The 25,886-nt window shown below is 39.0% G+C and overlaps 1 protein-coding gene across 2 annotated transcripts in view; it reads left to right on the top strand.

Moving 5' to 3' along the window:
- Positions 1 to 25,886, top strand: part of LOC118654202 (vascular endothelial growth factor receptor kdr-like) — a 463,598-nt gene that overhangs the window by 74,772 nt on the left and 362,940 nt on the right. The gene's annotated exons all lie outside the window — the stretch shown is intronic.

Raw genomic sequence — 25,886 nt, forward strand, 5'->3', positions numbered from 1 at the left:
CAAATAAGATAGTAAAAGCAAAAGTGTTTCTTTAAAATGTGTAAGTGTAATATGTGGCTATTGTTATGTTTTAGAAAATACTTTTGATGGATAATGATACAATACAGATAGGTTAACATGAAATTGACAAAACTCACCTGACTTTATGTCCTTACCCATTCAAAATTTCTATTTTTCCATTTAAGTACCTGTTGTTTTTTTTCTATCTGGTCATTTTCTAGACAAATATCTTTAACTATGGCCAAATGTGAACTGATTGGTATGATGGAGTTAAGTGGTATGAATATGACTTTGTTCTTACCTCTGATTCCAGGTCATCTTCATCTGGATAATTTAGCCAAAGTAGCCAAGTTACAATCCTGAGCATTCTAGGTACCTTCAGTTTTGTAGTTTTGTTTTTTGTTCCAGTCAGAATGCATTCTCACAGAGAGACAACACTGAGAGAAAATATTCAAATGTACTCTTCTTAGTCTCCTAGTGAGTTCATGATTAAAGACAAAAAAGCAATCAAATGAGATTTCTACAAAACAAAATAGCATTAGATGGAGGATTCCCTACCTTTGAAAATAGAAAAGCTTCATACTAAGCTTTTGATATAGAAGAAGGAAAATGTAAAATACTTCCACAAAACCTGGAGACCTCTAGTGGGCGAGAAAAAGTTACTATACTTCTTAATTATGGTGGATGAGGAATGCTGTCTGCTCTTTCTCATGAGAATCTAAGAAAAACACAGGGTAATGTCAGTGTAGGGAAGTGTTGCTAACAAGGTTGGCCTTGTCTATTATGCTAGAACTAGAGGCCCGGTGCACAAAATCTGTGCACTGAGGGGGGGGGGTGTCTCTCAGCCCGGCCTGCACTCTCTCCAATCTGGGACCCCTTAGGGGATGTCCCACTGCCAGTTTAGGCCCGCGGTTTAGGCCAGCAGTTGGACATCCCTCTCTCAATCAGGGACCACTGGCTCCTAACTGCTCACCTGCCTGCCTTCCTGATGCCCCTAACTGCTCCCCTGACTGCCTGATTGGTCCTAACCACCTCTGCCTGACTTCCTGATCCCCCTAACTGCTCTCCCCTGCCAACCTGATCCCCCTAACTGTTCTCCCCTGCCAGCCTGATCCTCCTAACTGCTGGCCTGACCCCTTTAACTGCTTTCCCCTGCTGGCCTGATCCCCCTAACTGCTCTCCCCTGCTGGTCTGATCCCCCAAAGTGCTCTCCCCTGCTGGTGTGATCTCCCTAACTGCTGGCCTGACCCCCCTAACTGCTCTCCCCTGCTGGCCTGATCCCCCTAACTGCCTCTGCCCCACCACCGTGGCTTTGTCCAGAAGGATGTCTGGAAGGTCATCTGGAAGATGTCTGGTCTAATTAGCATATTACCCTTTTATTAGTATAGATGACTAGGAAAAGGACCAAGAAAATGAGTCATTTGGGATCTACCAGGAAAATTTTATAAACTTTATTGAGCTATTATTTACATAGAATGAAATGCACACATTTTAAGTGGCTAGTACAATGGGTTTATGCAAAAGTAAAAAAAAATCCATGTATATGAGGAAATTTTGAAGCCTCATTTGAGTGACTTTCAAGCCAAATTTTGGTCATGAGCATGCAATAATGCATACAGATATTGAATTGTAATGCTATAAAGCAGAAACTTAGGTTTTTAAAATTTTTATTGAATTTATTGGAGTAACATAGGTTAATAACATTATATTGGTTTCAAAGTGTACAATTCTATGACACATCAATAGCATATTGTACTGTGTTCATCACTCTAAGTCAAGTCTCCTTCCATCACCATTTATCCCCCCTTTACTATCTTCTGTCTCCCTTCACTCACCTTACCCTCTAGTGATCACCATACTGTTGTTGGTGTCTATGATATATATTTGTTGTTTTATCCCTTTACCTTCTTCACCCAGCCCACAACCCCCCCTACCTTCTGATAGCTGTCAGACTGTTCTCCGTATCTATGCGTGTGTTTCTATTTTATTTGTTAGTTTATTTTGTTCATTAGATTCCATATATGAGTGAGATCAGGTGATACTTATCTTCCTCTTACTGGATTATTTCACTTAGCATAATATTCTTCAGGTACATCCATGCTGTCGAAAAAGGTAAGATTTCCTTTTTCCCCCCACAGCCATGTAGTATTACATAGTTTAAATATTCCACAGGATTTTTATCCACTCATGCACTGATGGGCACATGGGCTGCTTCCAAATCTTGGCTATTGTAAATAATGGTGCAATGAACATAGGGGTGCGTATATTCTTTTAAATTATGTTTTGGACTTCTTCAAATATATTCCCAAAAGTTGGATCTCTGGGTCATAAGGCAGTTCCATTTTTAAATTTTTGAGGAAAGGCCATACTGTTTTCCATAGTGGCTGCTCCATTCTGTGGAATACACTCCCACCAGCAGTGTACTAGGGTTCCTTTTACTTCATATCCTCGCCAACACTTGTTGTTTGATGATTTACTGATGATAGCCATTCTGAAAGGTGTGAGATGATGTCACAATTTGGTTTTAATTTGCATTTCTCTGATTATTAGGATATTGAGCATCTTTTTATATGTCATTTGGCCATCTGTATGTCCTCCTTGGAGAAGTGTCTTTTCAGGTGCTTGCCTATTTTAAAAATTGACTGTTTTTTTGGTGCTGAGCTGTGTAAGTTCTTTAGGAATTTTGGATATTAAACTTTTATCAGATGTATCTTTGATGAATATGATCTCCTATTCAGTGGGTTTTCTTTTATATTTTGTTGATGATTTCCTTTGCTGTGGAAAATCTTTTTAGTTTGATGTAGTCCCATTTGTTTATTTTTTCTTTTTCTTTTTTCTTTTTTTTGTCTTAGTAGATATATCAGAAAAAAATATTGCTACAAGAAATGTCTAAAATTTTATTGACTTTTTTTTCTTTTAGGATTTTTATGAATTAAAGTCTGACATTTAATTTTTTAATCCATTTTGAGTTTATTCTTATGTATGGTCTAAGAAGGTGGTCTGATTTCATTGTTTTTGCATGTATCTATCCAATTTTCCCAGCACCATTTATTGGAGACTACCTTTACCTCACTGTGTGCTCTTACCTTCTTTGTCAAATATTGATTGACCATAAAGGCTTGGGTTTATTTCTGGCTCTTTATTATGTTCCAATGATTTATGTCTGTGTTTATGTCAATACCTTGCTGTTTTGATTACTATGGCATTGTAGTTAGTTTTATATCAGGTAGTGTTATTCCTCCAACTTAGTTCTTCTAAAGATTGCTGTGGCTGTTCAGGGTCTTTGTGGTTCCTTAAGTTTTTAGAATAGTTATTTGAGTTCTGTAAAATATGCCATTGGTATGTTGATGAGAACTGCATTGAATCTATATAGCACTTTGGGTATTAGGGATATTATAATGATGTTATTTATTCCTGTCCATGAACAATATATATGCTTCCAATTATTTGTGTCTTCTTCAATTTTTTTCAGTGCCTAATGTTTTAAGTACGAGTTTCGTTTTTTATATATCATTATTATTGAGAATATTATGGATATTCCTCCTTTTCTTTTCCCCCATTGCCTTTCTCCACCCAGATCCCACCCTGCCCCAGGCCTTTACAACCCTATAGTCTGTGTGCATAGGTAATGCATATATGCATATAAATTCTTCGGTTAATATCTTCCCACCCCCACTTCCCTCTGAGATTCATCAGTCTGTCCCATATTTCCATGCCTCCAGTTCTATGTTATTCATTAGTTTATCTTATTCATTAGATTCCTTGTTCATTTATTTTTAGATTTAATTGTTGATAGATATGTACTTATTGCCATTTTATTGTTCGTAATTTTTATATTTTCCCCCTGCTTCTGCTTGTTTTTAATTCTTTATTGATTAACGTATAACATATGTCACTTTTTTCCCCCATTGACCTCTCCCCAACCACTCCCACCCCCAGCACATACCCTCACCCCCCCTAGTGTCTGTGTTTATTGGTTATGCTTATATTCATGCATACAAATCCTTTGGTTGATCTCTTACCCTCACCCCCACGCCCACCCTCCCCTGCCTTCCCTCTGAAGTTTGACTGTCTGTTTAATGCTTCTCTGTCTATGGATCTATTTTTGTTCATCAGTTTATGTTGTTCATTATATTCCACAAATAAGTGAGATCATGTGATATTTATCTTTCTCTGACTGGCTTATTTTCCTTAGCATAAGGCTCTCCATGTCCAACCATGCTGTTCCGAATGATAAGAGTCCCTTCTTTTTTACAATAGCATAGTATTCCAATGTGTATATGTACCACTGTTTTTTAATCCACTCATCTGCTTAAGGGCACTTTGACTGTTTCCAAATCTTAGCTATTGTAAATTATGCTGCTATGAATATAAGAGTGCATATATCTTTTCTGACTGGTGTTTCTGATTTCTTGGGATATATTCTTAGAAGTGGGATTACTGGGTCAAATGGCAGTTCCATTTGTAGTTTTTTTTAGGAAACTCCATACTGTTTTCCACAGTGGCTGCACCCATCTGCATTTCCAACAGCAGCACACAGAGGGTTCCTTTTTCTCCACATCCTCACCAGCACTTGTCATTTGTTGATTTGTTGATGATAGCCATTCTGACAGGTGTGAGATGGTACCTCATTGTCATTTTGATTTGCCTCTTTCGGATGATTAGTGACTTTGAGCATGTTTTTATATGCCCCTTGGCCTTCTCTTTGTCCTCTTTCAAAAAGTGTTATTTAGGTTCTTTGCCCATTTTTTGTTTGGGTTATCTTCCTTTTGTTAAGTTGTATGAGTTCCCTATAAATTTTGGAAATTAAACCCTTATCATAGATAACATTTGCAAATATGTTCTCCCATGCAGTGGGCTTTCTTTCCCCTGCTTCTTCTTAGAGAAGAACCTTTAACATTTCTTGTAATACTGGTTTGGTGGTGATGAACTCTTTTAACTTTTTCTTGTCTGTGAAGGTCCTTATATGACCTTCAATTCTAAATGATAGCTTTGCTGGGTAGAGTAATCTTGGTTATAGGCTTTTCATCTCTTGAATATTTCTTATCACTCCCTTTTGGTCTGCACAGTTTTTGCTGAGAAATAAGCTGGAAGTCTTATGAGCACTCCCTTGTAGGTAACTAACTGCTTTTCTCTTGCTGCTTTTATTTTTTTTCTTTTTATATTAAGGTATTACACATGTGTCCTTATCCCCCCATTGCCCCTCCTCTCTTGCTGCTTTTAATAGTCTCTCTTTGTCTTTAACCTTTAGCTTTTCAATCATGATATGTTTTGGTGTGAATCTCTTTGGGTTCATCTTTTTGGGATGCTTTGAGCTTCTTGGATTTGTATGTCTACTTCTTTGACCAAGAAGGGGACGTTTTCTATCATTATTTCTTCAAATAGGTTTTCAATTTCTTGCTCCCTCTCTTCTCCTTTCGGCACCTCCATGATGCAAATGTTGGTATTCTTGAAATTGTCCCAGAGACTCCTTATACTATCTTCACATTTTTTGATTATTTTTTTCTTTTTGATCTTCTGACTGGATGTGTTTTCCTTCCTCATATTCCAAATGATTGATTTGATTCTCAGCATCATCTATTTTACTGTTGATTCACTGTAAATTATTCTTCATTTCAGTTAGTGTATACTTAATTTCTGACTGGTCCTTTTTCATATCTTTGTTGTTCTCACTAAGTTCCTTGACATTCTCACTAAGTTCCTTGACATTCTCACTAAGATCCTTGAAACTCTAGTTAAGTTCCATGAGCATCCTTATTTCTGAATCTAGTGGTTTGCTTGTTTCCATTTCATTTAGTTCTTTTTCTGGAGATTTCTTCTGTTCTTTAATTTGTGACATGTTTCTTTGTCTCTGCATTTTGGCTGCTTCCTTGTGGTTTTTCCCTATCTACTAGGTAGAACTGTTATATCTCCTGGAATTGGTAGGGTGGCCTTGTGTAGTAAGTGTTCTGTAGGGCCCAGTGGCTCAGCCTCCCCAGTTACCTGAGCTGAGCACTCTAGGTGGGCTATGTGCACTGTCTTGTAGTTGAGACTTGATTTCTGTTGTCATCACTGGGAGGGATATACTCCAGAACAATTGACTGTGAGGACCAGCTACAACCACAGCTGAAGAGCTTGTGTAGAGGAGACACCTCTATGGAGCAGGAATTTCTTCAATGGGGCTTTGGTACTCACCAAGTTCATCCCTTGAGTATGTCACCCATGAATGTGTAGAGTTGTAATCTGCCATGGTCTGAGGCTGTCCATCTGGTGCACTGGCTCTAGGCCCCCTGGAGGTACAAAGTAAGACACTGACTATGCCCTGCCTAAAGCCACCTGGCACAAGTTACAGAGTGATTTAAAGATGACTCTTACTTGTGTTGGGCTAGGAGGTGCCCAGGACAGGCCAAGCTCTGAACCTTCTCAGGCTTCTGCCAGTGCCGGGCCTGGAGCCACTTATCAAGAAGTATGGGGCACACTGAGTCCAGTTGCTGCTTGTTTCAGAGATTTTAGGAAAGTCTGAAGCCTGAGCCAGAAAAGGCCATTTATATGGAAAAGAAACTGCTAGCAGCTTCAGTGAGGCTGCAAATTGGGTGGGGTTGGATTTCATGGAATCACCAGGGCAGGGTAAACAGTGTGGGCCAGATTGATGGAGACTCAGAAATGGTGTCTGCCAGTCATCTCAGTGGGAAGGAGGTCCCTGCACTTTTATCTGGTAAAAAGCTACCCCTGAGTTCTTACCCTGATGCCAGACAATTTAGTTCCTCCCCATATGTCTCTATACTTCCCTTCTTTTTTAATCTGCTGCCCCAGCACTGGGGCTCTGAGGGAGCAAATCCATGTCAGTCCATGTGCTGGCCCTTCTATTTTTAATTTTTAAAATTTTTTATTGTTTAATTATTACATATAGCATTACATATGTCACCTTTTCCCCCCATTGACCTCTCCCGGGCCACCCCCACCCCCCAGCACATGCCCTCACTCTCCCCCCAGTGTCTGTGTTGATTGGTTATGCTTATATGCATGCATGTAAATCCTCTGATTGATCTCTTACCCCCCACCCTCCCCTGCCTTCCCTCTGAAGTTTGACAGTATGTTTGATGCTTCTCTGTCTCTGGATCTATTTTTGTTCATCAGTTTATGTTGTTCATTATATTCCACAAATGAGTGAGATCATGTGATATTTATCTTTTTCTGACTGGCTTATTTTGCTTAGCATAATGTTCTCCATGTCCACCCATGTTGTTGCGAATGGTAAGAGTCCCTTCTTTTTTACAGCAGCATAGTATTCCATTGTGTAGATGTAACACTGTTTTTATTTCTTTATTGATTAAGGTATTACATATGTGTCCTTATCCCCCCATTCCCCCTCCACAACCCCTACTGATGGCCTCACCCCCCTGGTGTCTGTGTCCATTGGTTAGGCTTATATGCATGCATACAAGTCCTTTGGTTGATCTCTCCCCTTTACCCCCACCCTTCCCTACCATCCCTCTGAGGTTTTATAGTCTGATTGATTCTTTTCTGTCTCTGTATCTGTTTTTGTTCATCAGTTTATGTTCATTATATTCCACAAATGAGTGAGATCATGTGATATTTAGTATTTTTCTCTGGCTGGCTTATTTTGCTTAGCATTATGCTCTCCAGTTCCATCCATGCTATTGCAAGTGGTAAGAATTCCTTCTTTTTTACTGCAGAATAGTATTCCATTGTGGAGATGTACCACTGTTTTTTTAATCCACTCATCTGCTAATGTGCACTTAGGCTGTTTCCAAATCATAGGTATTGTAAATTGTGCTGTTATGAACATAGGGGTCAATAAGTCCTTTCTGATTGGTGTTTCTGATTTCTTGGGATATATTCCTAGAAGTGGGATTACTGGGTCAAATTGGAGTTCCATTTTTAATTTTTTGAGGAAAATCCATGCTGTTTTTCACATTTGCTGCACCAGTCTTATTCCCACCAGCCGTGCACAAGGGTTCTTTTTCTCCACATCATTGCCATGTGCTGGCCCTTTTAGAGGAACTGTATGGGTCTCCAGCTGCCTCCATGTCACTCAACCATAATTCCCACTGTTTTTTACAGCCTGAAATTATGGGGACTTCTCTTGCCAGCATTGGAACCCTTGGCGGAGTGGCCTGGTGTGGGGCAGACACCTCTTGCTTCTCTTGGGAAACCTCTTCAGCCAAGATATCCCTCACAATTAAAAACATTCCACATGTGGACGTAGGACCAGCCCTTCTGCACTGCCACCCCTCCTACCAGTCTCAATGTGCTTTCTTCTTTAATTCTCTAGTTGTAGGACTTCCATTCAGCCATATTTCAGGCAGTTCTGAATGATGGTTGTTCTGTATTTCAGTGGTAATTTTGATGTGGTTGTGGGAGGCTGTGTTTACCTACATTGCCATCTTGGTTCTTCTCCAAGTACAAATCTTTTATATCTTTGATTAAATTTATTTCTAGTTATTTTATCCTATCTTATTTTTGATGCAATTGTAAATTAGTTTGCTTTCTTAGTTTCCCTTTCTGACAGTTCATTGTTGGTGTATAAAATTAAAACTCTTTCTGGATATTAATCTTCTATCCTGCTACTTTGGAAAATGCATTTATTAGATCTAGTAGTTCCTGGTGAAGTCTTTAGAGTTTTCCGTGTGCAATATCATGTCATCTGCAAATAATTACAGTTTTTTTTTTTATTGCTTACAGTATTACAAAGGGTATTACATATGTGTCCCTTTTTTCCCCCCGCCCTTGATAATCCCCTGGCCTCCCCTACCCCCCAGTGTCTTATGTCCATTGGTTATGCTTATATGCATGCATACAAGTCCTTTGGTTGATCTCTTACCCCCCTCCCTCCTGCCCCCCACCCCTCCCCGGCCTTCCCGCTGCAGTTTGACAATCTGTTTGAGGCTGCTCTGCCTCTGTATCTATTATTGTTCAAAAGTTTATAATGGTCTCTATTATCCATGAATGAGTGAGATCATGTGGTATTTTTCCTTCTACAGTTTTTTTTCTTTTCTTTTTTTTTTCTTATTTGGATGCCTTTTACTTCTTCTTGTCTGATTGCTGTGGCTAGGAGTTCCAGTACTACGTTTAATATGAGTGGTGAAAGTGGACAACTCTGTCTTGTTCATAATCTTAAGGAAAACACTTTTAACTTATTTCCATTTAGAATGATGTTGGCCATAGTTTTGTCATATATAGTTTTAATTTATGCTGAGGTATGATCCATCTATTCCCACTTTGCTGAGACTTTTTTTCATAAATGGATGCTGAATTTTATGAAATGCTTTTCCTTTATCTATTGCTGTGATCATGTGATTTTTATCCTTCATTTTGTTTGTGATATATCATGTTTATTGACTTGCAAATATTGTACTAACCTTGCATACCTGGAATAAATCTCACTTGATCATGGAGTATGACCTTTTGTAATGCATTGCTGGATCCTGTTTGCTAATATTTTGTTTAGAATTTTGACATCCAATCAGTTACAACTATACCTAGTCTTAGTGGTAAAAGAAGTGAGGATATATAGTGTTTATTCTGGGCAACCATGCACTCAGCTATAAACTTCGTTACTAGGTTAGAGAATTTTTATCACAGGATAATTTGCTTACTCTGCCACATAATGCTACTATAGGCCAAGTTACTGATTGTGATCTCCCAAACATGTATCTATGAGGTTTTTTATTCCTGGGCACTCACCAGAGAAACTTGTCTTCCTTTTTGACCTACAATTTCATCAGAGTCAAAAAAAATACTGCCCAGACAATGTTTCCCAGTGGTTGAGCACTGACCTATGAACCATGATGTCATGGTTCCATTCCTGGTCAGGGCACCTGCCGGGTTGCAGGATCGATCCACAATAGGGGGAGTGCAGGAGGTAGCTGATCGATGATTCTCTCTCATCATTGATGTTCCTATCTCTCACTCTGCCTTCTCTGTGAAATCAATAAAAATATATTAAAAATAAAAGTACTCTGCAGCAGAGTTTCAGCTGAACAGTCCACCTCTGCCTCTTTGCCTTACCCCTACACCTAGGACCCACTTACTCAAGCCAGCAGGGATCCACCAGATAAGCAAACATGGGCTTTCTCTATGCTCTGGATACCCAAAATTCTACTTTTTTTGTCACCTGCCATATTGTACAACCTACAAATCTTATTTGGGTCTGTCTTGATTTATTGGTGACTGCAAATGTTCCCAATTCTGGGGCTATTTTCAATTTCAAATCTCTCCTGGAAATTATACCATACAAACCATATACTTCCCTTCTCTTTAATCATCCCCCCCACCCACCATCTACCACATCCATCAATCAGGCTTGTCCAGCCAAGACTAAGGGCCTTGATAAAGCTGTCTTTGTGTTTCTTGTTCCTTCTTCCTCTGGTAACTGCTCTGGGAAATGAAGTGGTCCTTGTTAATGAAAATAATGGGGCTGAGTAATAAAATGGCCAGACCACTGGAGAAATGGCCTTGGATTCTTCAGACCCCCAGGGCAACTGTTCTTGCTCCATAGTTCTAGTTTCTCTGGGTAGTAGACTTTCTCCAGGGCATGACTGTCACTAGAAATCCAGGGAGGATGGGTACATTTATATTCTCTATTTCATGAGCTTTTAATCCCATGGGATGCCAGAGTGAAAAGGGGGCTTTTTAGAAATCACAAAGCCTAGCTGGTCTGGTTCCCCTTATTTTACACAGTCACAGAACTAATAAGTGGAAGAGTCAAAATTCAAACCTAAGGCATCAGCTCCAAACCCCATACTCTTAAGCATTCTGCTTTCCTGCCATTCAGAGTCTGGAAGGACCTGGAAGATTATTTAGCCCTGCCCATGTCTGACAGATGATTCTACCAACCATCTGGACTAGCCTGGAAGATACAGAAAAGGGCAGGATTTTTCTGGAAATGGCAGCAACTGGGTCCTGCTGATCCCAGTAAAGTTCTCAACCACAGCCCATGTGTGGAGGAGCAGCAACATATTCTGTGTGATGGAACAATACTGAATTGGATACTCTAGGATGACTGCTGTTAATATGAATCTTTCTGCCTATTTCATGCTTTGCATGGTGGAATTTGCAGTGCTAACTGTTCTCCCTGAGGGGGGAGGTCTCCTCTGAAGGATGTCACAGGTAGGGACCCATACACAGTTAGTTTTAGATATATTGTCCTTTGGAAGCATAGTTTTAAGAAAATGGAAGAGACACTTCCAGTTATCTACACTCTTCAGAAATTGTGTAAATGCATAGATCATAGATGACACAAGTTTCTTTGGATTGCAGAGAAATAAAGTGAAGTAGAAAACAAGAAAAAGAGACAGCCTGCAGAAGGGGAAAGGGAAGAAGGAGATTGCTTTGGTGGATATCTGGAGATCCATTGTTAAGGATTGTGCCCCCCTCCCTCCCCAACTCCATAGTTACCTGCATGTTTTCCCTTCATCAGCAACTGGCACTCCCAGAAAGAATTTTCAGCCCTGATTAAAGGTCAAGAAAGAATCTGCCTGACCTTGTCCTGTGATTAACAAGAGAGAACATTTTGATCCAAGTGACTCCTTCAGAAGGATACACTTTTCTGCTCCTGATGCATTGACAACCCAGGCCTGGCTTTTCCTCTTGGCAAATGTTGGCATAAATGTGTAGAAATGAGTTTGCCTCAACACCAGTAGCTCTAAAGTTTGAGGTATTATTTTCCAGAGTTTTGAAAGGAATGTACCTGGTACGAGATCCAAGTGAAAATGACTTTAGGGAGAAGTGGCTGTGCGGGGTGCAGGAAAAAAACTTGGTTTGAGGTTTCTTTGTTGCCTCATTTTTTTTCCAGTTCTAAACCACATGTATCTGGGGGAGTTATAAATACTTTAGTCTCAGTTTTTTTCTAGATTTATTCTTTTCAAAAGATCAACGCAAGTTAAGTATTGTTAGAGATAGTGCTGACATTTAACCACAATGCACTGGTTCAGCCCTTTTGGTTGGCTACTGGTTAGGAAAAAATGCTACAGTGGTTAGGAGCACAGGCTTTGGAACCAACTGCCTAGGTTAAATCATAGTGCTACCATTTACTAAGTGTATTTTTAGGTGACTTAACCTCTTTTGTCTGTTTTATCATTGTTTTAAATGAGGATAATAGTAGTTCTTATTGGTACTTGTATATCTCTTGATGATAGATAGCCTTACGTGAATGTTATTCACTCTTGTTAGTGTTCTGGCCATCAAAGGACAAGGATTCTTTCTATCTGTGTCCCAAGTCAACATTTCAAATGTATGTCAAAATTATTCTCTTCCAAGCTACTGGACTATAGCTCCTAACTTTTTCTTTTCTCTTTTTTAAAAAAATATAGTTTTATTATTATTTCAATTATAGTTGACATATAATATATTAGTTTCATGTAGACAACCCAGTGGTTAGACATGTATATGACATAAATTGATCACACCCATAAATCTAGTACCTGGCTGACACCATATATAACTATTATATTATTGCCTATATTCCCTATGCTGTATTTTACATCTCATGACTATTCTGTTACTATCAATTGATACTTCTTACCTTTCCTTTCTCACCCATCTACCCAAACCCACTCTTATCTGGCAACCATCAAAATGTTCTCTGTATCTTTGAGTATGTTCCTGATCTGCTTGTGTGTTTATTTTATTCATTTTTTTATTGTTGAAGAGTATTCCAGATGTTCGCTATCTGCCTGCCTAACCCATGGGAGGTGGGGAGGAGATTGGATCTTGTTCCCAAACCACTCACTTCAATGTTCATCTAAGATTCTGTCTATAGTTTTTTCAGGGGAAAAAAAAAAAAAGCTCACCACAGGCATCTGTTGGATATAGCCAACAGTCCTTTATGCCATATTTGAGCTTGGCAGGGTGGTGACACCAGTATTTGGAGGATGGGGTTAGTGCACTTTTTCTAGCTTGTGCTGTAAGAGTAGAAGTGATGGGCCCTGGGAGATGGTGCCTGAGAGCAGCATGGGACCTCAGAAGTCTACCTTCCAGATCTCCAGAGCTGTGCCACCCATACACTTTCCTTATGGCTTCTGTATGCCCTTAGTCTCCTTCCCTCTATTAGAGCCCTGGGTGAGTGCCCAAGACTGAATACCTGTGTGTTAGTTGAGATTGGTCTGGATTCAAGCAGACTTCCTCCTCTTTCCAATGGACAAAGTCTGCACTTATTTTTGCTACCAAATACTATTCAAGCTCTTCTTCCCAGTCCTGGTGTTCTGGATTGGGGGTCCCAGAATGGGGTTGAGACCCATTTCCTCCAGAAGGGGCTTTTGCAGCTACAATATTTTTCAAGCTTCACAGCTGCTGTCCCTCAGTGCAAGGACCAGTTCTTCCCGTGTCTCTGTTCTTCTTAGCAGTCTCTGTGTAGCACAATTTTTTCAATCCTTGGTATAGCACTCTTATTCAGGTGTTGTTTTGCTGTTAATTCAGATTGATTGACCTAAATTTTAGTTGTAACTCTGGTTCAGAGCTGGGAGGAGGTGTTTGCTGCTTTTACCTATTCCACCGCCATCTTGGAACTCTTGTTTATTGATTCCACATATAAATGAAATCATCTGGTATTTGTCATTCTCTGTCTAACTTATTTCACTCAGCACAATACCCTCTAGGTCCATTAATTTTTTTGCAGAAGACAAGAGTTAATTTTCAATGGCTGAACCATATTCTTTTTTTATTATTTTAAATTTTATTGGTGTGGCATTAGTCTACATGAATATATAGGTTACATGTGTGGATTACTAATTTACAAAATCTGTATATAGGACCATGTGCCCACCACCCAAGTCAGATCTTCTCCTGTCACCTCATATTAGAACCCTCTTCTTCCCCCACCCCCTCCCTCTGGCAACCACCACACTGCTGTTTGTGTACATGAGTTTCAGTTTTATATTCCTCATATGAGTTAAATCATATAGTTCTTAGCTTTCTGTTTGACTTATTTAACTTCACATAATGTTCTCAAGGTCCACCCATGTTGTTGTAAATGACTCTATTTCACCCTTTCTTATGGCCATGTAGTAATCCATTGTGTATATATACCACATCTTCTTTATCCAGTCCTCTATCGTAGGGCACTTTGGCTGTTTCCAACTCTTGGCCACCATGAATAATGCTACAATGAACATAGGGGTGCATATATCTTTGCATAGAAATGATTTTGAGTCTTTCAGGTAAATACCCAGGAGTGGAATTGTTGGGTCACATGGTAGCTCTATTTTTAATTTTTTGAGGAATGGCCAGACTGCTTTCCATAGTGGTTGTACCAGTCTACATTCCCACCAGCAGTGGGAATGTAGGGCTCCCTTTTTTCTAAACCTCTCCAACACTTGTTGTTGCTTGTCTTGTTGATAATGGCCACTCTAACTGGTGTAAGGTGGTATCACGTTGTAGTATTAAAATGCATTTCCCTGATTGCCAGTGAGGTTTAACATCTTCTCATATATCTATTTGTATGTCTTCTTGGGAGAGGTGTTTTTCCAGGTCCTCTGCCCACTTTTTCCATTGGATTGTTCATTTGTTTGGTGTTGAGTTTTATGAGTTCTTTATATATTTTGGAAATTAAACCTTTGTAGGAGCTACTGTTTACAAATATCATCTCCTATCTGTTTGGCTGCCTGTTTGTTTTGTTGTCCGCTTTTGCTGTGCAGAAGCTCTTCAGTTTGATATAGTCCCATTCATTTATTTTTGCTTTTACTTCCCTTGCCTTTGGGGTCAAGTCCATAAAATGTTCTCTACCACCCAGGTCCATAAGTTTGGTACTTACTTGTTTTTCTATGTGACTTATAGTTTTGGGTATTATATCTAAGTCTTTGATCCACTTTGAATTAATTTTTGCACATGGGGACAAACTGAAATCCAGTTACATTCATTTGCATGTGGTTTTCCAAGTACCAGTTATTGAAGAGACTATCTTTACTCCAATGTGCATTTCTGGCTCCTTTGTCAAAAATTATCTGTCCATATATGTGTGGTTTTATAGCTGGGCTCTCTATTCTGTTCCATTGATCTGTGTATCTGTTTCTCTGCCAATACCATGCTGTTTTGATTATTGTAACTCTGCAGTATATTTTGAAGTCAGGTAGCATGATACCTCCAGCCTTGTTCTTTTTTTTTTTTTTTTCAGGACTGCTTTGGCTATTCTGGGTCTTTTGTGGTTCTATACAAATCTGATGCTTTCTGGTTCTATTTCTTTAAAAAATGACATTGGAATTTTGATGGGGATTGCATTAAATCTGTGTATTGCTTTGGGTAAAATGGCTATTTTAACTATGTTGATACTTCCAATCCATGAACACGGGATATTTTTCCATTTTGTTGTGTCGTTTTCTATCTCTCTCTTTTTTTTTTAATATATTTTATTGATTTTTTACAGAGAGAAAGGGAGAGAGATAGAGAGCCAGAAACATCAATCAGCTGCCTCCTGCACATCTCCCACTGGGGATACGCCCGCAACCCAGGCACATGCCCCCGACCGGAATCGAACCTGGGACCCTCCAGTCCGCAGGCCGACGCTCCATCCACTGAGCCAAACCGGCCTCGGCGTTTTCTATCTCTTTTAATAATGTTTTATAATTTTCAGTATATAGGTCTTTCACGTTCTTTGTTAAGTTTATTCCTAGGTATTTTATTCTTTTGGTTGCGATTGAAAAAAGGAATTTTTTTCTCCATTTCTTTTTCTGAAGTTTTGTTGTTGGTATACAGGAAGGCAATGAATTTTTGTACACTGATTTTGTATCCTGCAACTTGACTGTATTTGTTTATTGTTTCCAGTAGTTTTTGGTAGAGTTTTTAGGATTTTATATATACAGCATCATGTCATCTGCAAAAAGTGACAGTTTGATTTCTTCCTTCCCTATTTGGATGCCTTTTATTTCTTTTCTTTTTCTTTTTTTTTTTTTTACTATTTTTTAAATTTAGTTTTTCTTTTTTTGTTTTTTTTTTCCCTTTATTGAATAAGATATTACAAATGTGTCCTCATCCCCCCAATCCTGCCCTCACCCTCACCCCCTGTTGTCCACATCCATCACTTATGCTTATATGCATGCATACAAGTCCTTTGGTTGAACTTTCCCCCTCCCCGCACCCTCCCCTGCCTTCCCTCTGAGTTTTGAGCATCTGATCAATGCTTCTCTGTCTCTACATCTGTTTTTGTTCATCAGTTTATGTTGTTCATTATAATCCACAAATGAGTGAGAGCATGTGATATTTATCTTTCTCTGACTGATTTATTTTACTTAGCATAATGCTCTCTAGCTCCATCCATGCTGTTGCAAATGGTAGGAGTTCCTTCCTTTTCACAGCTGCATAGTATTCCATTGTGTAGATGTGCCAAGGTTTTTTAATCCATTCATCTGCTGATGGGCACTTAGGCTGATTCCAAATCTTAGCTATTGTAAATTGTGCTGCTATGAACATAGGGATGCATATATCCTTGCCTTATTACTTTGGCTAGTACTTCCAGTACTATGTTGAATAAGAGTGGTGAGAGAGGACATCCTTGTCTTGTTGCTGATCTTAGGTGAAAAGCTTTCAGTTTTTCTTCATTGAGTATGATATTGGCTGAGGGTTTATACAGGGGTGGGCAAACTTTTTGACTTGAGGGCCACAATGGGTTCTTAAACTGGACCGGAGGGCTGGAACAATAGCATGGATGGAGTGTTTGTGTGAACTAATATAAATTCAAAGTAAACATCATTACATAAAAGGGTACGGTCTTTTTTTTTTTTTAGTTTTATTCATTTCAAACGGGCCGGATCCGGCCCGCAGGCCGTAGTTTGCCCGCGGCTGGTTTATCATATATGGCCTTTATTAAGTTGAGGTACTTTCCTTCTATTCCTATTTTATTGAGTGTTTTAATCATAAGTGGATGTTGTATCTTATCAAATTTTTTTTCTGCATCTGTTGACAAGATCATAGGATTTTTATTTTTTGTTTTATTAATGTGGAGTATTATGTTGATTGATTTATGAATGTTGAACCATCCTTGTGCCCCTGGAATGAATCCTACTTGATCGTGATGTATTATTTTTTGGATGTACTGTTGTATTCGATTAGCTAGCATTTTGATTAGGATTTTTGAATCTGAATTCATCAAGCATATTGGCCTGTAGTTTTCTTTTTTGTGTTATCTTTGCCAGGTTTTGATATTTGGGTTATATTGGCCTCATAGAATGTGTTAGGAAGTATTGCCTCATCTTCACTTTTTTGGAAGAGTTTGCAAAGACTAGGCTTTAATTCTTCCTTGAACGTTTGGTAGAATTCACTGGTGAAGCCATTTGGTCCTGGACTTTTGTTCTTTGGGAGGTTTTTGATGGTTGTTTCAATTTCCTCACTGCTGATGGGTCTATTTATGTTTTGCAGTTCTTCATGATTTAGTCTAGGAAGGTTATATATTTCTAGGAACTTATCCATTTCTTTTAGATTATTGAATTTGGTGACATAAAGGCTTTCATAATATTCTAGTATGATCCTTTGTATATCTGTGATGTCTGTGGTGATTTCTCCTCTCTCATTTCTGATTTGGTTTATATGGGTCTTTTCCCTTTTTTCCTTAGTGAGTCTAGCCAGGGGTTTGTCCATTTTATTAATCTTTTCAAAAAACCAGCTCTTCGTTTTATTAATTTTTCTACAATCTTTTTGCTCTCTATTTCATTTAATTCTTCTCTGATTTTTATTATTTCCTTTCTTCTGGTAACTTTGGGTTGCTTTTTTTCTTCTTTCTCTAGTCTTTTTAGGTGTGATGTTAGGTTGTTTACTTGGAACTTCTCTTGTTTCTTGAGATAGGCCTGTAGTGATATAAACTTCCCTCTTATTACAGCTTTCGCTACATCCCAGAGGTTTTGATATGTTGTGTTATCATTCTAATTTCTCTATATATATCTTTTGATCTCATCTTTTATTTCTTCTTTGACCTAGTCATCTTTTAGTAGTATGTTGTTTAATCTCCACGTATTTGTAGGTGTTTTTTTTTTTTTTACCTCCTTTTTGCAGTTGATTTCTAATTTCATGGCATCGTGGTCAGAAAATGTACTTGGAATAATTTCAATCTTTTTGAATTTATTGATGCTTGTTCTGTGACCCAACATATGGTCTATCCTTGAGAATGTTCCATGTGAACTGGAGAAGAATGTATAGTCTGATGTTCTGGGATTAAATGCCCTGTAAATGTCGATTATATCCATTTGGTCTTGCGTTTCATTTAAAGCTGATTTTTTTAAATTTTTTTATTGATTTTTTTTGTTTGGTTGATCTCTAGAGCTGTCAATGGAGTATTAAGGTCTCCAACTATAATTGTGTTTTGATCTGTTTCTCCCTTTAGTTCTGTGAATAGCCGCTTAATATATTTTGGTGCTCCCTGGTTGGGCGCATATATATTAAGAAGTGATATGTTTTCTTGATGTAGTGTTCCTTTTATCATTATAAAGTGTCTATATTTGTCTCTTGTTATCTTGAGATTTATTTTATCAGATATAAGTATGGCTATACCTGCTTTTTTTGGATGTTATTTGCTTGGAGAATCATTTTCCATCCATTTACTTTGAATCTACCTTTGTCTCTGCTGTTTAGATGTGTCTCTTGTAGGCAGCATATGTTTGGGTTTTGTTTTTTTCATCCACTCTGCTACTCTGTGCCTCTTTACTGGTGAATTTATCCCATTTGCTTTTAGGGTAATTATTGATGTATGAGGATTTCCTATAGCCATTTTATCTTTTGTTTTCTGGTAACTCTGTGCCTCCATTGGTTCTTTTCCTTTATGCTTCTATCTGTTGTTTTTGTTTGGTGGTATTCCATACATCTTTCCTCTGTTTATTTTTTTTAAGCTATATGTCTTGTTTGGGGAATTTCTGTGTGTGATTGCCATTAGTTTTATAAAAAGTGAAGTTGCATATATACAATAGTTTTTTTTCTTCTTTTGAGTATATCTGATCTTCATCTTCATTTTCCTGTCCATACCTGTCCCTCTTCCCCTTGTATGTTTTTATTGTCACACATTATCCCTGTTCATGCTGCGAATTTTTGGCAATCCTACTGGTAGTGTTATGACCTTATGTTCTTTGTTTCAGGTAGAATAACTCCCTTGAGTATTTCCTGCAATGGAGATTTCTAGTAATAAAATCCTTCAGTTTCTGTATGTCTGGGAATGCTCTTATTTCTCCTTCATATTTAAAGGATAATTTTGCTGGATATAATATGTGTGGCTGGTAAGTTCTCTCATTCAGGTGTTTGAATATTTGATTCCACTCTCTTCTGGCTTGTAGAGTTTCTGCTGAGAAGCCAGGTGAAATTCTGATGGGTTTTCCTTTGTAGGTCACTTCCTTCTTTTCCCTGGATGCTTTGAGGATTTTTTCTTTGTCACTAATTTTTGACAGCTTCATTACCAAGTGCCTTGGAGAGGGCCTCTTTGGATTGAGGTAACTAGGTGTTTTGTTTGCTTCTTGGATTTGAAGACCTAGTTCTTTCCATAGGTTTGGGAAGTTCTCACCCACTATTTGTTTTAATAGATTTTGCATTCCATACTCTCTCTCTTCCTCCTCTGCTATACCTATGATTCTGATGTGTTTTTTTATGGAGTCAGAGAGGTCTTGTAGGGCTATTTCATATTTCTGTATTCTCAGGTCTTTCTCTTCTTCTCTCAGGATAATTTCTTGATTCTTATCTTCAATGTCACTAGTTCTTTCCTCTAACTCAGTGGTTCTCAACCTTCTGGCCCTTTAAATACAGCTCTTCATGTTGTGACCCAACCATAAAATTATTTTCGTTGCTACTTCATAACTGTAATGTTGCTACTGTTATGAATCGTAATGTAAATATCTGATATGCAGGATGGTCTTAGGCGACCCCTGTGAAAGGGTCATTCGACAGCCAAAGGGGTCGCGACCCACAGGTTGAGAACCGCTGCTAACTGGTTGGTTCTATTTTCTATGCTATCAGTTCACTCTTAATTTCTTTAATTGCCTGCTTCATTTCCAGGATTTCTTTTTTTGACAATTCAATTTCTTTGGAGAAATCCTCGTTTTGTTCATTAATTTGTTTTCTGAGTGTGCTGAATTGCCTGTCAGTATTTTCTCGTAACTCATTGAGTATTTTCAGAACTGCAATCTTGAAATCTCTGTCATTCAACTCGCATAATTCCATGTGTTCCAGCCTGTATTCTGGGGATTTTTTATTTTCTTTCTGGTCATTGCTGTTGTGGTTGTTCATGGTGTTTGTTGTTTTCCCATTTATCTCTGAGGAGCTCTTTCTACTCCGTTCCAGTAGATGGCGCTGAATTGCAAGACCCCCCCCCCCTCCCCCCGTGGCCTCACAGTTTTGAGCCTCTGCAGCTTCCATAGGGCTGTACTGCTTCTGCTGCTTGGGGGTGAGGTTTGTTTTTCCCTCATAGTAATGGCGGTCCCTTACCTCCGAGGGTCCAGCCCAAGCAGCCCTCCTGGGGTTCAGTCACAGAGGGAAACTGTGTTTCTACTGCAACAGCTATTGGCCTACAGACAATACACTCCTGGAAACAATCCAAGGGCAACAGGAGGTGAGACCTGGGAGTCTAATCAGTGTCAGGGCTCTGCAATCTACTTTCTTTGCCTGAAAGCCAGCAGCCAAGCCCAGCTATGGGAAGCTACTCTGTAAGGAGAGTGTCTGCTGACTCGCAGCTTACGCATGCGGACTCAGATGCCATTCACAACGTGCCCCCACGGGTCAGACAGTCTCTCTGTTTGTGTGCGTGACCACACAATGCTGCCACTCCAGTGGCTATTCCGACAGCCAGCCACTTGTTGGGTTAGCTCTGTTGGTCCATACCGGCTGAGGAAACTGCCGGTAACTGCTGCTGTCAGTTCCCAGCTGCACTGTGGACACGCTGCTGTGCTGTAGCTGTGTTTGGCTTCCCTCCCTTCTCTCATCTCCCTACTTATTCCAAGGAGCCCACCTTAGTAGTTTCAGTGTTCAGGTCTCTCGGGTGTGCATCTGTGTTGAGCAGAGACTTCTTTGTTGAATTATAGGCGGTTATATTGTTGAAAAGTTAGGGGGAGAGGATCAACGCGCCCTTCCCCTGCCATTCCTTTAATGTCACTCCTGAGCCATATTCTATTGTGTATATGCAACATTTATTCTTTATCCATTTATCAATGGATGGACACTTAGGTTGCTTCCATATTTTGGCTACTGCAAATAATACTGAAATGAACATATATGTGTCAGCTAAAATTTGTTAAAAATAACTGTGGCCCAGCCGGTGTGGCTCAGCAGTTGCACATGGACCCAGGAACTAAGAGGTTGCTAGTTTGATCCCTGGTCAGGACACATGCCCGGGTTATGGGGTTGATTTCCAGTAGGGGGCGTGCAGGAGGTAACTGATCAATGATGCTCCTCTCTATCATTGATGTTTCTATCTATCCCTCTCCCTTCCTCTCTATAAAAATCAATAAAAACATATTAAAAAATAAAAATGAATAAATAAAGATAACTGAATAAATAACATAAGTAATCTGTTAATTTAATTATAAGCAAATCTTGATAAAAGCATCTTAAAATTAACAGGATGTTAATTTTCACATGACATATGGACCAAAAATTGTGTCCATTAAATTTGAAGTCCAGCCCAGCCAGTGTGGCTCAGTGGTTGAGCATCAACCTATGAACCAGGAGGTCACAGTTCGATTTCCAATCAGGCACATGCCCAGGTTGTAGGCTCGATCTCCAGTAGGGGACATGCAGGAGGCATCCAATCAATGATTCTCTCTCATCATTAGTCTTTCTATCTATCTTTCCTTCTCCCTTCCTCTCTGAAATCAATAAAATATATATATTTTAAAAAAATTCAAAGTCCATTATATTGAGGTCCACAAAATCCAGGGTTTACTGCAGTTTTATTGAAGAATTCTGGCTTCTACAAGAGCATTTTCAGAAAAAAAAAACCAATGCCAACAGCTGGTTGTTGTATTGGGCAACCAATCTATACTGAACACAAGTGTTCTGGGAGCTTGTGGAAACTCCTCCCTGTCCTCATACACACAATTTTCTATTCCCAGGCCAAATTCAGGTTCAGAAGACAGTTTATTAGCCTTTAATAGTGATGTGAATGATAGAAAGTTGAGGCAGAAAATTAAGGGAAATACTGCTGTATAATAATAATAAACAATGGGTAAATAATATGTTTTCAATGTAATAACTTATTTAATTCTCACCTTAAACATGTGTGATAAGTTCTGTAGTTATGCCCATTATACATATGAGACAGTTGTGGAAGAGTTAAGTAAATTCCCCATAGTTTTATAGATAATTAGAACTGAGTCACAAATTCAGGTGGTCTGCCTCTACATTCGGTGTTCTTAAGCTCTGCACTAGATATGATGAATTGGAATCTTTCAAATCACAGAACATTTTAGTCAACAAACATTTGTGGCATTGTTTACTGACTTGTCTGAGCTCCCACAGCTATTTAAAGTACTTTTTTGTAGCATTTAATATACTCAATGAAATCATTTGTTGATGTCTGCTTCTCTTACTAGACTGTGAGCTCTTTGAGGGCAAAGACTATGTCTGAAGCCTCTGTTTCACACATGGCACCATTAACCTAGGAAATGGTTTATGGTTCTTGAATTGGCCATGGGGCAACCTTCTGCTACTAGTATGTGCTCTGGAGTGGGGGTACACAGGTGAATAAACACAGTTCCCAATATCAGAGAGCTTCCAATCTCTGAGATGGCCAGACATAGGAAAAATGGCCATTTACCATAAGGCAGAGTGAATTGAGACCTATAATTATGGTCTCATAGTATGTTGCTGGAACCTCAGAGAAAGGATAAATTAATTCTCAATGAACTTGGAATAAAATATTTTGGATAATATTGCTATGAAATGTAATGTAAAATAACACCACTACTCAATGCAATTTAATTTTAGTTCCATTTTAGCCACTTGCTTGGACATTTTGGCACTTGGACATTAGCCCTGGACTTGGACGAAAGACAAACTATACTTCATAGATGTAACATTGAGGTTAGGCAGACACAAGGTTGAATCCAATCCCTACCACTTATAGGCTATCTGACTCTAAACCTCAGTTTTACTTTTTGTGTCCTCAGTTTTCTGAATTGCTGAAAGAGGTATAATAATACCTACCTGGTAGAGTTGTTGTGATGATCCAGTGAGTTAAGTAAAACTATTAGCATATTTAGTAGGTTCTCAATAAATAGTAGTTTCCGTTCACTTTAAACAATTGACAATACATATTTTTGCTTTCTGGCATATTTAGTTGCACTTATTTATTTTGAAAGGCAATTTATTATCAATATATATAATTGAAACTATATCTAAGGATCAGCTGCAGCCTTAAAAATGCTGCCTAACAATCTAGGTCCAAATTGAGCAACAACATCACATATGTCAAACATAGGATTTCTATAAAGAATAAGCAAATAACACAACTGAAAAAGAAGACAAATAAACCCCTTCCCCAATGTTACAAAGATTTGAATAGACACTTTAAAAAAAATTTTTTTAATTGATTTCAGAAGGGAAGGAAGAGGGAGAGAGAGACAGAAACTTCAATGATGAGAATCATTGATAGGCTGCCTCCTGCATGCCCCCTACCTGGGATGGAACCTGCAACCCAATCATGTGTGCTGACTGAGAATTGAACCATGATCTCCTGGTTCGTAGGTCGATGCTCAACCACTGAGTAACACTGGCTGGACTGAATAGACACTTCTTAAAAAAGTTATATGGATGGTCAATACGCACATGAGAATATGCACTACATTATTAATCACCAGGGAAATGCAAATTAAAACAACTATAAGATATTCCTACACACTCATTAAGTTTGTTATACTTTAAAAGACTGACCATATGAAATGTTTGTAAGAATGTGGGACAACTGGACCTACTATTCATTGCTAGTGAGATGGAAAAATGGTCCAAACACTTTGGAAAACAGTGTGTCAGATTGTTAAAAGGGTAAATACTAGTATATGACTACTACATGGCCTAGTCATTACACATCTACATATTCATCTAAGATAAATGGCAATAAATGTTCACATAAAGACTTACATGAATGTTCATAGTAACTTTTTTTTTATTCTTTATTGTTTAAAGTATTACATATCCTATTTAATAAAGAGGGAATATGCAACTGACTCTCACACCATTGCAAAGATGGCAACGCCCACAGCCAATACAGAGGGAATATGCTAATTGACTGCCCTGCCCTCAAAGATGACGGCGCCCACAGCCACAAGATGGCAGTGCCCAGTTCCCTCAGCCCTGCCTGGGCAGCAGGCAGGCCTGGCCTTGCTGCGCGCCTGCCTCCGTAGTCCCCTAGTCCCTTTAGCCCTTCAGCCACCCAGGGACAGCCCGAGGCACAGGCAAGCCTCGGATGGCAACTACCCAGTCACGCAGGGCCACCCGAGGCTCAGGTAACCAGGGCCATCCAAGGCTTGTGCTGCTGGCAGTGGCAACAGCAGAGGTGTGATGGGGCGTTGCCTTCTCCTGATGGCCAAGTCGCCTCCTGCCCCTGAAGGCTCCCGGACTGTGAGAGGGGGCAGGCCGGGCTGAGGGACCCCCCTTCAGTGCATGAATTTTTATGCACCAGGCCTCTAGTAGTATTACATATGTCTCCTTTTTCCCCCATTGACCTCTCCCTGGCCACCCCCACCCCCAAGCTCATGCCCTCATGACCCTCGTGTCTGTGTCCATTGGTTATGCTTATATGCATGCATACGAGTCCTTTGGTTTCTCTCTTATTCCCCCAACTCCTTTGCCTTCCCTCTGAAGTTTGATGGTCAGTTTGATGCTTCTCTGTCTCTGGATCTATTTTTGTTCATCAGTTTATGTTGTTCATTATATTCCACAAATGAGTGAGATCATGTGATATTTGTCTTTCTCCAACTGGCTTATTTCATTTAGCATAATGCTCTCCATGTCCATCCATACTGTTGTGAATGGTAAGAGTTCTTTCTTTTTTACAGCATCGTAGTATTCCATTGTGTAAATGTTACACCATTTTTAATCCACTCATCGGCTGATAGGCACTTAGGCTGTTTCCAAATCTTAGCTATTGTAAATTGTGCTGCTATGAACATAGGGGTGCATATATCCTTTCTGATTGGTATTTCTGATTTCTTGGGATATATTCCTAGAAGTGGGATTACTGGGTCAAATGGCAGTTATATTTTTAATTTTTTGAGGAAACTCCATACTGTTTTCCACATTTGATGTACCAGTCTGCATTCCCACCAGCAGTGCACGAGGGTTCCTTTTTATCCACATGCTCGCCAGCACTTGTTGTTTGTTGATTTGTTGATGATAGCCATTTTGACAGGTGTGAGATGGTACCTCATTGTCATTTTGATTTGCATCTTCTGGATGATTAGTGACTTGAGCATTTTTTCATTTGTGTCCTCGCATCTCCATAGTAGCTCTTATTCATAATAGCCAGAAATTGGAAACAACCCAAATACTCATGAACAGATGAATAGCTAAACAAAATGTGATCATATCCAAACAATGGAATATTGTTTGGAAATATAAAGGAATGAACTACTGATGTATGCTATGACAGGCATTTGTCTCAAACTCATTACTCTGAGTAACAGAGCCAGGCATGAAAGAGTATATACTATGTAATTAAATTTATTTTAAAACTGTAGAAAATTTAAACTGATCTCTAGTGAAAGAAAGCAAATTATAGGTTGCCTGGGGGGCAGGGATGGAGAGACAGATTACAAAGGGGCACTAGGAAGTTTTAGGGATGATGGATATATCAATTATTTTCATTGAAGTCATAGTTTCATGTGTGTATATATGTGTTAAAACTGATAAAATTTGTGCTGTTTTTAAATTTTAATTATATTCAATCAAATTATATTTAATTACCATACCATCTTAAATATTTCTTTCTT

Source organism: Myotis myotis, unplaced genomic scaffold (assembly GCF_014108235.1).
Source record: "Myotis myotis isolate mMyoMyo1 unplaced genomic scaffold, mMyoMyo1.p scaffold_m19_p_4, whole genome shotgun sequence".
In the NCBI taxonomy this organism is placed as follows: Eukaryota; Metazoa; Chordata; class Mammalia; order Chiroptera; family Vespertilionidae; genus Myotis; species Myotis myotis.